Source organism: Periophthalmus magnuspinnatus, chromosome 16, assembly GCF_009829125.3.
Source record: "Periophthalmus magnuspinnatus isolate fPerMag1 chromosome 16, fPerMag1.2.pri, whole genome shotgun sequence".
Lineage (NCBI taxonomy): Eukaryota > Metazoa > Chordata > Actinopteri > Gobiiformes > Gobiidae > Periophthalmus > Periophthalmus magnuspinnatus.
The window spans coordinates 10,257,640-10,269,171 of NC_047141.1; the positions used below are offsets into that span (position 1 = coordinate 10,257,640).

At 43.8% G+C, this 11,532-nt stretch overlaps 1 protein-coding gene across 1 annotated transcript in view; it reads left to right on the forward strand.

Moving 5' to 3' along the window:
- Window positions 1-2,042: 2,042 nt before the first annotated feature.
- lingo4b (leucine rich repeat and Ig domain containing 4b) overlaps window positions 2,043-11,532 on the forward strand; it is a 44,486-nt gene continuing 34,996 nt past the window's right edge. Inside the window, exon 1 of the mRNA XM_055227861.1 lies at window positions 2,043-2,085. The gene's annotated coding sequence lies outside the window, so the exon portion shown is untranslated. The remainder of the gene's footprint in view (window positions 2,086-11,532) is intronic.

An 11,532-nucleotide genomic window follows, 5' to 3' on the forward strand; every position in this document is an offset into this window, starting at 1 on the left:
ATGAAATTGACTTAATTTTCACTTAAAATGGTGAAAAACAAGTGTCTGCAGTGATCCAACCAACATGCTCACGCGCACTCCCTGATTATCAGACTATAAAACGCCGTATAATTAGATGCAGACAGCAGTCAGCAGATATATTTTGACCTCAAAGCTGCTTATACAGTGTATGTGTGCTAGAACAAGACACATTCTGCTCAGATACAGAGACAAACTGGGTACAAGGCCTTTAAGGATTTCACTATTCATGGTGTCAAAAAATGTCTTAATAATTGTAAAATCATGATATTTCTTCTCAATTCTAACACTAAAATTGTAATCTAAAGTAATAGATCAATAGTTTTTGTTAGAGGCAAATACGTCTTTAGTCGAGGATGTGAATGTGGGAGTATCTGGCAACCCCGTGAAGGTGCAATCATCATAAGCGCTCAAGAAGAGGATCAGTAAATCAATATTTTTGCAGCAAACCTCTGGCATCAGCAGAAAAATATGGTATTGTTGGCAAAATCACTGAAAGGGTTTTCTCTTCTAAAGGCAACGATGATAAAATAGATGGAGGTAAAGGTTATGTGGGGACTTCCAATTCACTGCATCTGTGTGCTGATAAAAAATGCATGGATCCTGGCATTGTTGTTCTTTTGATGCCGCCCGAGGCAAAGTGTCAAAAATGTGCCAGCCAAACTGTGCCTGTGGTCTCTTAAAAAAAAAAAAAAAATTGCAGTCGTAGTTATTCACACATAAAACACACATGGGTGAAGTGTGTTGCTTATGGACACGATGACATATCATGCTAAAACTAAACCCACGATGCACTGGAACAATACTTAATTTCAAAATTACTGTATGACAGAAATACAATTTATAGCAAGAAAGCACACTTTTTATTTATTATTTTGCATGTCAGTTTTAAGTATAAACCAACAAAGATACAAGCAGCCTCCGTGGGGAGGCTAGGCGCTTCCTTTGAGACAGAGTGAGGAGCTCAATCAGATGGGAGGAGCTTGGTGTAGAGCCGCTGCTCCTCCACGTCGTGAGGAGCCAGCTGAGTTGAGAACACTTTGGGGTCCCACCTAAAGAGCTGGAGGATGTGTCTGGAGTGAGGGAATACTGATGCCCCCATGACCCAGCCCTGGACAAGTGGGAAAAAAAAGGATGGATGGATTTTAAGTATTTATTTATTTATTTAACCTTTGCAAATACAGTTACAAATGGGTAAGGTGTTGATGCTGTAAAAATTCAGAGGGTGAGCAGCTGGTATATACGCCATAATGCAATTTGCCATATGCTCAATAGGACTAGCAAAAAATCATAGCAAAAACTATTATGTGAAATTTGAAAGGAGTACTACATTTTGGTTTCTAAAACATATATACAAATTTTTATTCAAGCAATAACTAATAGCCTAAGTTACAGCTTATAAATCATAATCAAAACCAAGTGTCACTTGGTTATCTTCTAATTATACTGCAAGCAACAAAGAGAAACCTCAGCGTGTAAACAAACAACAGTTTGGCAGCTTTGACCCAGTTGTGACAATATCCCGCGCATCCTCTCGCAGCCATCCCAGGTCCTCTATATATAGAACCAGGCGTCATCCTGGTAAACAGTTGACAACACAAACCTGCGAATCCACCACGGCACAGTTTGAGCTCGTTATGAGTCATTCCCGTGCGTTTTGGATAAGCGCAAACTCGTTACGCGCTCGCAGGTTGTAAACGGGACTTTGGCACAGGAGAGGAGATGAGGGGGAGGGGCTGCGTGCGCATCGGCAGCAGGAGCGCAGTGTCCAGTGCTATAGTTCACTCAGCATCACTCTTTCGCATCAACACACGCGCACACGAACGACCTGAATTATTATAGTAGCGCAATTACCCGAAACTCCCCGAGGTATGCGCGCTCAACGGGAACATTAACGAGGAAGGGGGGCGCTCAACGGGACGCGGGCAGATGTTGGACAAGTCTGGTTAAACGCAGCGCGCGAAGGAGAGGAGAAGGACCGGAAAGTACAGCGCACTGGCACGGATGGAGATGCGTAAAGAGGTCGGGAATTTGGGACCATGTTTACCTCCGTCAAAGCAACGGTCGGTGAGTGTTTATGAGGACTTTTCTGTGTATTTTTTTTATGTTTTTATGCACTTTTGTGTTACTTAAGGAATAATACAGGTATACTTAAGGCAGGTGTAAGCTCATATTTCTTGTTCAAGTTCAAATTATTCCATTAAAGTGTGGAGTTATCCCTGCGTAATGCGTAAGCTTAAAGGTGTACTACTGTATGTAACTTTTATGGTGAAGGGTTGGCTTGGAATGTTCCACAGTATGGCATTAACTTGATGGAGACAAGGTTGTTACTTGACCGGGTCATCTTACAAGTCAGATCAGTGGAGAGGTGGCTGCGCTTGCTGTAGGAATGTGTTTTTTCCAAGGTATTTTTCAGCAATAAAAAAAACATCTACCTTGCATTCATTTTATAGGGAAGTTTAATGCCATAGTGTGGAATATTCAGACAAAGCAATAGAGGCAAATGGAGATGTGGATCCTCCAAACCAGAAAAGTTACATAGTGCATCTTTAAATGGGCCATATAGTATCTCACTCTTTTGCTTTGGGTTTATTCATTTTAAACATTTAACAGTGCAGTGAAGTAGGTGACGTTTTCAATAGTTAATGATGTGTCAGATTTTAATCATAAATATTTAGTTGTGACAAAAACCCAAATGACTATACTGTTTTGAGGGCAGTGACCTCTATAAGACGATTATACAATAGTGTCTGTCATATAACATTGTGTGGTAAATACTGGCACACTTAGGAAAAGCACAGGGACTTTTTCTATCTGTAATTTTTCATACTTCTCTTGTCGTGGCCAAGTGCTTATGCAAAATTTGTAACTTGAATAAGTAATAAATACAGAAACAGTTAATTAAGAAGTTAAAAAATTAGGTTTTTTTTTATCTGGCCCTTTGAGAGGAGCCATTTTGCTGATGTGGCCCTTGGTGAAAATGTGTTTGACACCCCTGACATAGATGATAAATGATAATATTGAAACAAATTTAAAGTAGAATTATTCCCACAAAAAACAATTCTAAATGTAGACTATGGTTAAAAACATGATCTGCAATAAATAAATAAATAGCAGAATTAAATACTTGAGTACTTTAGATACTAGCGTGTATCTATAATGAGTCATAGAAGTTATTTATTCAACCCTCTTCAGCTCAAATCTTATGGTAGTATGGAAAAATAACTAAAAGTTCCCCACTAGTACAAAGAAAAAGTTCCCACGATAAATACTGACCCCAAAAAGTATTGCTCCATTTAACATATATCGAACAATAAGTCAACATATGAAGAGCAGCGGGATGCAGACTGACAAACTGGATAACCTTGTCAATATTCTCGTGATGGACGAAAGCAGTTTGTCATTGCCACATCTTACTTGGTGACCGAGGCTGCTGTTCAGCTGCACCTATGGCCCCCCCGACCATGCACCACTGTTTGTATAAGGCTAGTGGCTAAAAGCTAGTACTCTCACCTCACAGCAAGAAGATTTGACTTCCTGACGCGTGTGGGCCTTTCTGTATCCAGTTAATTTGCATATTGGGTTGCATAAAACAAGTGGTAATATTCTCTAGATCTGGAGTTGGGTCCCTGAGCTAAGTGCAGAGGACAAATTTCCCTTTGGGGGCTTAAAAGTCCTTCGCCTAAACGTAAAGTGGGTGACATAGTTCACTGTGTTTTTTGCATTACATTTAGGAAAGACTTCAGGTACTACAGGTACAAGCACTTGAGGGGGTTAAACAGTGAAGAAGGGGAGAAGGAGAATGTGAGGAGGTGCGGTGGCTGAAGTGTTAGGATGAAGGCTTGGGGAGAGATTCAACTTCCCTCCTTGCTTTTTCCATTATTTTCATTGCAGCTGAGGTATAGCATTAGTTGCAGTACCTTAAACTGCACAGTCCTCTCTTTTGTTGTCATTTGTTTTTTCTCTTCTGGCTGTTGTGTCTTAGTCAGGTTTAGCTCATGTGCGCAGTTATAATCCTCTGCAGTTTGTTCCATAAACCCAAAAAGGCCCAGAGCAGACTGTTTCACTGCAGGATTACACTCTCTCTACTGTCACTCTCATTTGCCCTGGTACAACTGCATAATGACATGTTTGACGGTGTATAGTACTATAGTCTTATGGTGATTTTGAGCATTTTATGACCAAACTCATCTACCGAAGTGGTCTGGTATTGATTGATTATCATATTTTTTGGACACTAGCAAAATGCTTTACAGTGCATTTTTCATTTACTCCACACCTGGTGGTAGTAAGCTGCAACTGTAGCCATTGCTGCCCTGGAGCCAACCGACTGAAGTGACGCTGCCAATCTGTGCCACTGGACCCTTCGGCCACAATTATCACTCACCCACACACCACAGTTATACATAGGCAAGGTGCATGAAATGTGTTGCCTAAGGACAGTACGCACTGGTCTGAGCTGAAATTGATCCTCAGACTTCAGGTTTGTGGAGAGTCGTCTTACCACTGTCACTCCAACTTGTTATATTTCAAAATAATTCTTAATTTTTTTCTGCACCACAAATAAAAACAAAACAAAACATCTAAGCCAGTAAGATGCATGATTGAGACAAATAATCTTGGTAAATATGTTAATGGATAAATAAATAAATAAATAAATAGAAGAAACTGTACCAAAATAATTCAGCGTTAATAATAATTGTACAATAATCTTCCCACTTTGCATCAAAACTACCTCCCCCTGCAGTTGAGATGCCCCCCGCCTGTGCCTTAAGCCTGGATAAGCGTACGTGTTGGTGCCATATAGAGACAGAGACATTGTCCTCTGTGCTAATGAGGACACATATATGCACTGTCAAGGGAGCACACGCATTGGACGCCTGGGATTCAGCCAAATGGGCAATTTCATCAAGGGCGTTTGGTGCGTGGGAAGTTTGTCATAGGGCTAGTTAAGAGATGATTTATCTGCAGGTGCACGCTGGGCATCTGCTGCTGCCAGAGCCTTCAACGCAAAGAAAATAGAAGGATTGTGCCGCCTTAAAACGACCTAATGTGGTTGTATTGGTAGATAGTTGTGATTTAGACTTTGTGAGAGTGTGTACACGTTTTAATTTGTGAGCGGAAAGTTAAAGTAGCATTGTTTTCAGAAAGTAGCTTGGAAACATTCACCCAAATAAACAAAATATAATAGATAGAGCTGAAGGCCATTGGCGTATTTCCATGGAGACAAGCAGATGAAGCCATAAGACCAAGTAACAGGTCAGATCTATGGAGGGATGACCCACGCTCACAACAAGTATACATATGATTTTAAAGCAGACCTATTCAGCAAAATCGACTTTTCAGAGCTTTTAGGAATATGATCCAAGATGGCGCCACGTACGGTCGCCCTGGTGATTTGGTGCGCTGTGTGTTTTTTGTTTTTGTGCGTTTGTCCTGTGTTCGCGTGCTCTTACACCCGTGAAGAGCTCTTATCCATCAGAACTACCACTCCTGTCGATCTACTGCCGGTCTTTTTAGTTCCTGCAGTAGATTTTGTTCACTCTTTGGCCAAAAGAGTGAGACGCCGAAGACGAGGAAAGCGGGCAGGGGCCTTGGTGCGCCTCCGGAGACGCGGCGCTCGCACGCCCCTACCTGGAATTTTCCTGTCTAACGTTCGCTCACTCAGCAACAAGACGGACGAACTGGCGCTGCTGATGAGGAGAAACAAAGACTTCTCTTCCTCTTGCGTCTTATGCTTCACGGAGACATGGCTCAATGAGCGTATCCCGGACTGTGCGCTTCAACTGGAGGGATTCCAGCTCCTCCGCGCGGACAGACAACGGGGACTCTCCGGGGGAAAGACGAAAGGTGGAGGTGTCTGTTTCTTCATCAACAACGCCTGGTGTACGGATGTGACTGTGATCTCCCAACACTGCTCTCCCGCCGTGGAATATCTTTTCATTAACTGTAGGCCTTTCTACTCTCCACGTGAGTTCACTTCATTCATTCTGGCCGCTGTTTACATCCCTCCGTGCGCGGACACGCACGAGGCCCAGCGCGTGCTCGCGGAGCAGATTCTGGATGTGGAGCGAACCTTCCCGGACTCTTTACTGATTTTAATGGGGGATTTTAATAAGGGAAATCTGAGCCAGGAACTACCCAAATATAAACAGTTTATTAATTGCCCGACGAGAGAGCAGAAGACGCTGGATCACTGTTACACAACGGTCAGTGGAGCCTACAGAGCCGTGACCCGCGCTGCTCTAGGATACTCTGATCACGTCATGGTTCACCTCATCCCTGCTTACAAACAACGGCTGAAACTCTCCAAACCTGCTGTGAGGACTTCTAAGAAGTGGACCAGTGAGGCTGTGGAGGAGCTTCGCACGTGTTTGGACACTACAGACTGGGATGTGTTTAAGGCTGCCACAGACAGTTTGGATGAGTACACAGATACTGTGACGTCATACATTCAGTTCTGTGAGGACAGCATCATTCCATCATGCACCAGGGTGACTTTTAACAACGACAAACCCTGGTTCACACCCAGACTTAGACATTTGAGGAGGGAAAAGGAGATGGCTTTCAGGGCAGGAGATCGTGAAGGCTACAGGCGTTGCAAGTATGCTTTTAGCAAAGAGGTGGAAAAGGCTAAAGCGAAATACAATACACGTCTGGAGCAGCAATTCTCCACCAACGACTCTGCTTCTGTCTGGAGAGGGCTTAGGCAAATCACCAACTACAGGCCCAAAGCCCCTCCCGCCGTGGACAACAAACAACTAGCAGAAAAGTTAAACGGCTTTTATGCGAGGTTTGAAGTTTCACACCCCTCCCCCTCCTCCCCCACCATCATGGACATTACCTCCAAACCCACCTCGGACCCCCCCTCCTCCCCCACTGCCCTCACAGTTGTGGAGCAGGACGTGACTAAGCTTTTCAGGAAGCAGAATCCCCGTAAGGCCGCGGGCCCAGACGGTGTCTCTCCTTCCACCCTTAGACACTGTGCTGAGGAACTGGCTCCTGTCTTCACGGACATTTTTAACACCTCCCTGGAGTCATGTCACGTCCCAGCCTGCTTCAAGCTGTCCAACATCATCCCCGTCCCCAAGAAGCCCAGGATCACTGGACTTAATGACTACAGACCTGTGGCGCTGACGTCTGTAGTCATGAAGTCATTTGAGCGCCTGGTCCTGCACCACCTCAAGTCCTTCACCTCCCCCCTCCTGGACCCTCTGCAGTTTGCCTACAGAGCCAATCGGTCTGTGGACGACGCCATTAACCTGGCCCTTCACTTCATCCTCCAGCATCTGGACTCCCCGGGAACCTACGCCAGGATCCTGTTTGTGGACTTCAGCTCTGCATTCAACACCATCCTCCCTGCTCTGCTCCAGGACAAGCTCGCTCAGCTCAACGTGCCTGACTCCACCTGCAGGTGGATCACTGACTTCCTGACAGACAGGAGACAGCGCGTGCGGCTGGGGAAGAATGTCTCGGACACTCGGACTATCAGCACAGGATCTCCACAGGGCTGTGTACTTTCTCCCCTGCTCTTCTCCCTGTACACCAACTGCTGCACCTCCAGCCACGACTCCGTCAAACTGGTTAAGTTTGCGGATGACACCGCCCTCATTGGACTCATCTCGGACAGCGATGAGTCTGCCTACAGGAGGGAGGTGGACCGGCTGGTGTCCTGGTGCAGCAGTAACAACCTGGAGCTCAACGCCCAGAAGACAGTGGAGATGATCGTGGACTTCAGGAAAGTCACAGCCCCCCTGCCTCCCCTCACCCTGACGGACTCCCCCATCACCACTGTGGACTCTTTCCGCTTCCTGGGCACCTGCATCACCCAGGATCTCAAGTGGGAGCCGACCATCAGCTCCCTCATCAAGAAAGCCCAGCAGAGGATGTTCCACCTGCGGCAGCTGAGGAAACGCAAGCTGCCAGTCCAGATGATGGTGCAGTTTTACACGGCCATCATTGAGTCCATCCTCACCTCCTCCATCACTGTGTGGTTCGCTGGGGCCACTGCCAGGGACAGACAGAGACTGCAGCGCATTGTGCGCTCTGCTGAGAAGGTGATTGGCTGCAGCCTTCCATCTATTCAGGACCTGTACGTCTCCAGGACTCGGGGGCGAGCAGGCCGTATAGCAGCTGACACCTCTCACCCTGGACATGGACTATTTGAGCCACTTCCCTCTGGCAGGAGGCTACGGTCCATTGGGACCAGAACCTCTCGCCATAAGAACAGTTTCTTCCCCTCTGCTGTTTGTCTCATGAACACTTTATAATATCTGCACTAAACTGGACACTTTATAACACCGGTCACTTTAATAAGCCACTTTGCACTGTTGTTCTGATGCTGCTATTGTACATATTTTTTCCCTTTAAGTATTTCATTTGATTTTTTTTTAAGCATATCTTTTTAACTTTGTGCATGCTCTTATTTGTATTTGTATTTGTATTTATTCAGTGTGTTTATGTTGCACTTTTTCACCATATCAAGTTCCTAGTTTGTGAACTGTGTTCACAGACTATGGCAATAAAAGTCTTCTGATTCTGATTCTGATTCTTTTAGCCATGTTATAGTTGTTTCCCCTGTACTCAAAGTTGTATTTGGAGTGATTTGTGCATGTTTTAGATGTTGTACCATGTTTTGTTTTGTTTTTTATCCGATCCCATACCGATGCTTGGCCTTTGTGTACTTGCTGATACCGATACCACATAGTGTGAAGAACAGTACAAGGGCGAAAAATAAATCTACTAGAAAACTATCTCCAAAGAGTCAAATGTATAATGGTCTAAATGATGAGATGTGGTGATGTAAGCACTTTTACTTTTTAACTTTGTCACTTTGTACCACAGAGCATGGATAAAAAAAAAACTGTGAGGCCTGTAAAAAGACGTGGCTCGTGGCTAACTATGCAGAGTAAACAAAGTATGTGTTAGCGCTGTTGTTGTGTAAGTGTTGTTGTCGGGTTAGTGCTGTTTTCAGGCTGCACTGTCCGTAGTTATTTTACCAAGTTCCACATCAAAGCCTAAATGCAGGTATCAAAGACTTTACACAAATGTCTTTTCTGTCATTATCAGCATGTTTTAAGTGTCTGCAGTGCCTCCACAGTCTGCATTTAACCTGGAGAATACAGAGTGGAAGGTACTGGAGCTTTTGTGGATAACAGTGTTGGTATCAGAACAGCTCTAGTTTGAGAAATCTTTAATCGCTTATTTTTGTAGTTTAATTTACACACACAGAGCAGCTCACCTGTAGCCCGGTGGTCCGGTGTGGGATGTATTCAGGAAATGACCCAAAAGACAAGCTCTGATAGTGTAATTATATTTATTACAAAAACAGAGTATATGCCAATCACAGACAGAGTCTGCGTATTCTCGGAGCCAATGTGAGAAAGACCCAGAACAAAGAAACTCACCAATATTTATAGTCTACAGAACTATAGAACTGTAGGACAGCCCCTTAACATATGTTGTTTGTTCAGGTGTTAGGTCCCAAGACTTAGCGATTCCTGAACCTTGCACCCATACCTCCCAGTGTGAGTTTATGACCTTTGTCACCTCTGTGTCTTAACCCTTAAAAAAGATAGGAAGAAACACATGGGCCTGATAACAGATGGCAGGCCAGATACCACATATTGAAGACATCATATTGTCGATCAACTCTCATTTACACCTCCACCGGCACACGCCCACTGCTCTGTACTTACTTTGTTCTGCAATTTTATTTTCTTAATCCGTGACACTTGCTAGCTTGATCTGCATCAATCCATCGGAGATGCACTGCTGTTATGATGACATTTGCGGAAGTGAGTGGACTTGTTTCTTTTATTAAGTTGTTTTAGATAAATATTGCAATTTAACATAATGATCCACGGATGTCACAGATTATAACTATATAGCAGACACAAGCACAATAGGTCTTCTTTAAGTATCAAGTATTTCTGCAATTGAAAAGAAAAAATCTAAATATATCAACTTAGTGCCATACTGAGGAACAAAACAGTAAAACAGTAACATGTCATCCACCAGAAAAAGTCACATAGTGCAACTTTAACGTTAAATACATATATACAGTAGGCAGCACTAATATTGCAGGAGCATGTAGTCTAGTTGAACAATAGGAAATAAAACAGCTCCTCCCTATTCAAATGAATGGTTTGTTTTCCCCACAAATCTTCCATTAGTGGGAGTTCCTTTGAATGCCAACTTCTGACACAAATCAATGTAAAGTAGATTTAAACAATAGTACATGCCCTGTTATAAAGGAACACTATGTAACTTTTATGGTGGAGAGTCTTCCTGCCGCCATGGAAATGTTACTGCTTTGTCAGGAATCCCACAGTATGACATTAAACTTATCCACCAGGCCAAGTTACAGAGTAGATCTCTGGAGAGGTGACCCCACTCACAGTAAGAATGCATGTTTAGGTGAAGAGGTAGACACAATGCTGGTACATTACAGACAATGAAGTCTCCATGGAGACAAGCAGGTGGCAGACCCCCACCAAAAGAGTTACATAAGGCATCTTTAAGAAACCAATTTCAGTGGACAAAAAATATATATTTGTGACATAATTAATTATATTAATTTTTTTTTTTCTAAAAGTGTGTGGGGAAAAATATGGAGTGTCTGCGCTTTATTGGTCCCCAACACTGTCTACTGGCAACTTCTAAAAACCTTGCATTGATTCCAAGTTTCATCAACAAACTGACTTTATAAACATGGAAATCCCATTAAATTCACAATGAAAAGTGTTTTAGCCAATGCACTTTGAATGTTACGTACACATTAAGGTTAGCTTTGTGAATTGCCACAAGTGGCATCAAATGGGGCTTCCCACTCGGCCTACCCGGCACGCCCTAAGGTGTTTCGATTGTGAGATTGTTCTTATTTTGTTGCCAATTCCAAATGTCAAAAAGGTTTAAACAAGGTTTACAAATTCTTTTCAGTCTATTTATTTCATGCAATATCCAAGTCCCCAAGTTGTTGCATAATAGGTGAGTTCCATGACTTATAACTCTACTTAATATTAATACCCGTCCTTCTCTGATTGGCCTACTCTGCTGTTGGCCTGGGTTTGCTCCAGGAAATTGAGTAGACGCAACAGTGACCAGACCATTACAGTTTTTGAATTTCCAGACAAGCAGACAGCCCCAATGAACTTTAGTTACTTCAGTTACATATAGTTCACATCTAACTTGAGTGAGATTGTTTATTTGTCCCCCTCCTTGAACTGCCACCTTAACGTGGTGGAGGGGTTTGAGCACCCGAATGATACTGGGAGCTATGTTGTCGGAGGCTTCATGCTCACCCATGGCAAACAGGTCCTGGGGGACGGGTCAGACCAAGAGCGGTTCAGAAGCCCCCATGATGAGTTTAAGAACGAGGTCAGTTATGTCGCCCAGATTGGTGTAACCGGGGCCCCACCCTGGAGCCAGACCTGGGGTGATGCTCGGCAGCGAGTGTCTGGTGGCTGGGCCCAGCCCAAAGGAGCGACATGGAGTCATCCTGCCGTGAACCCA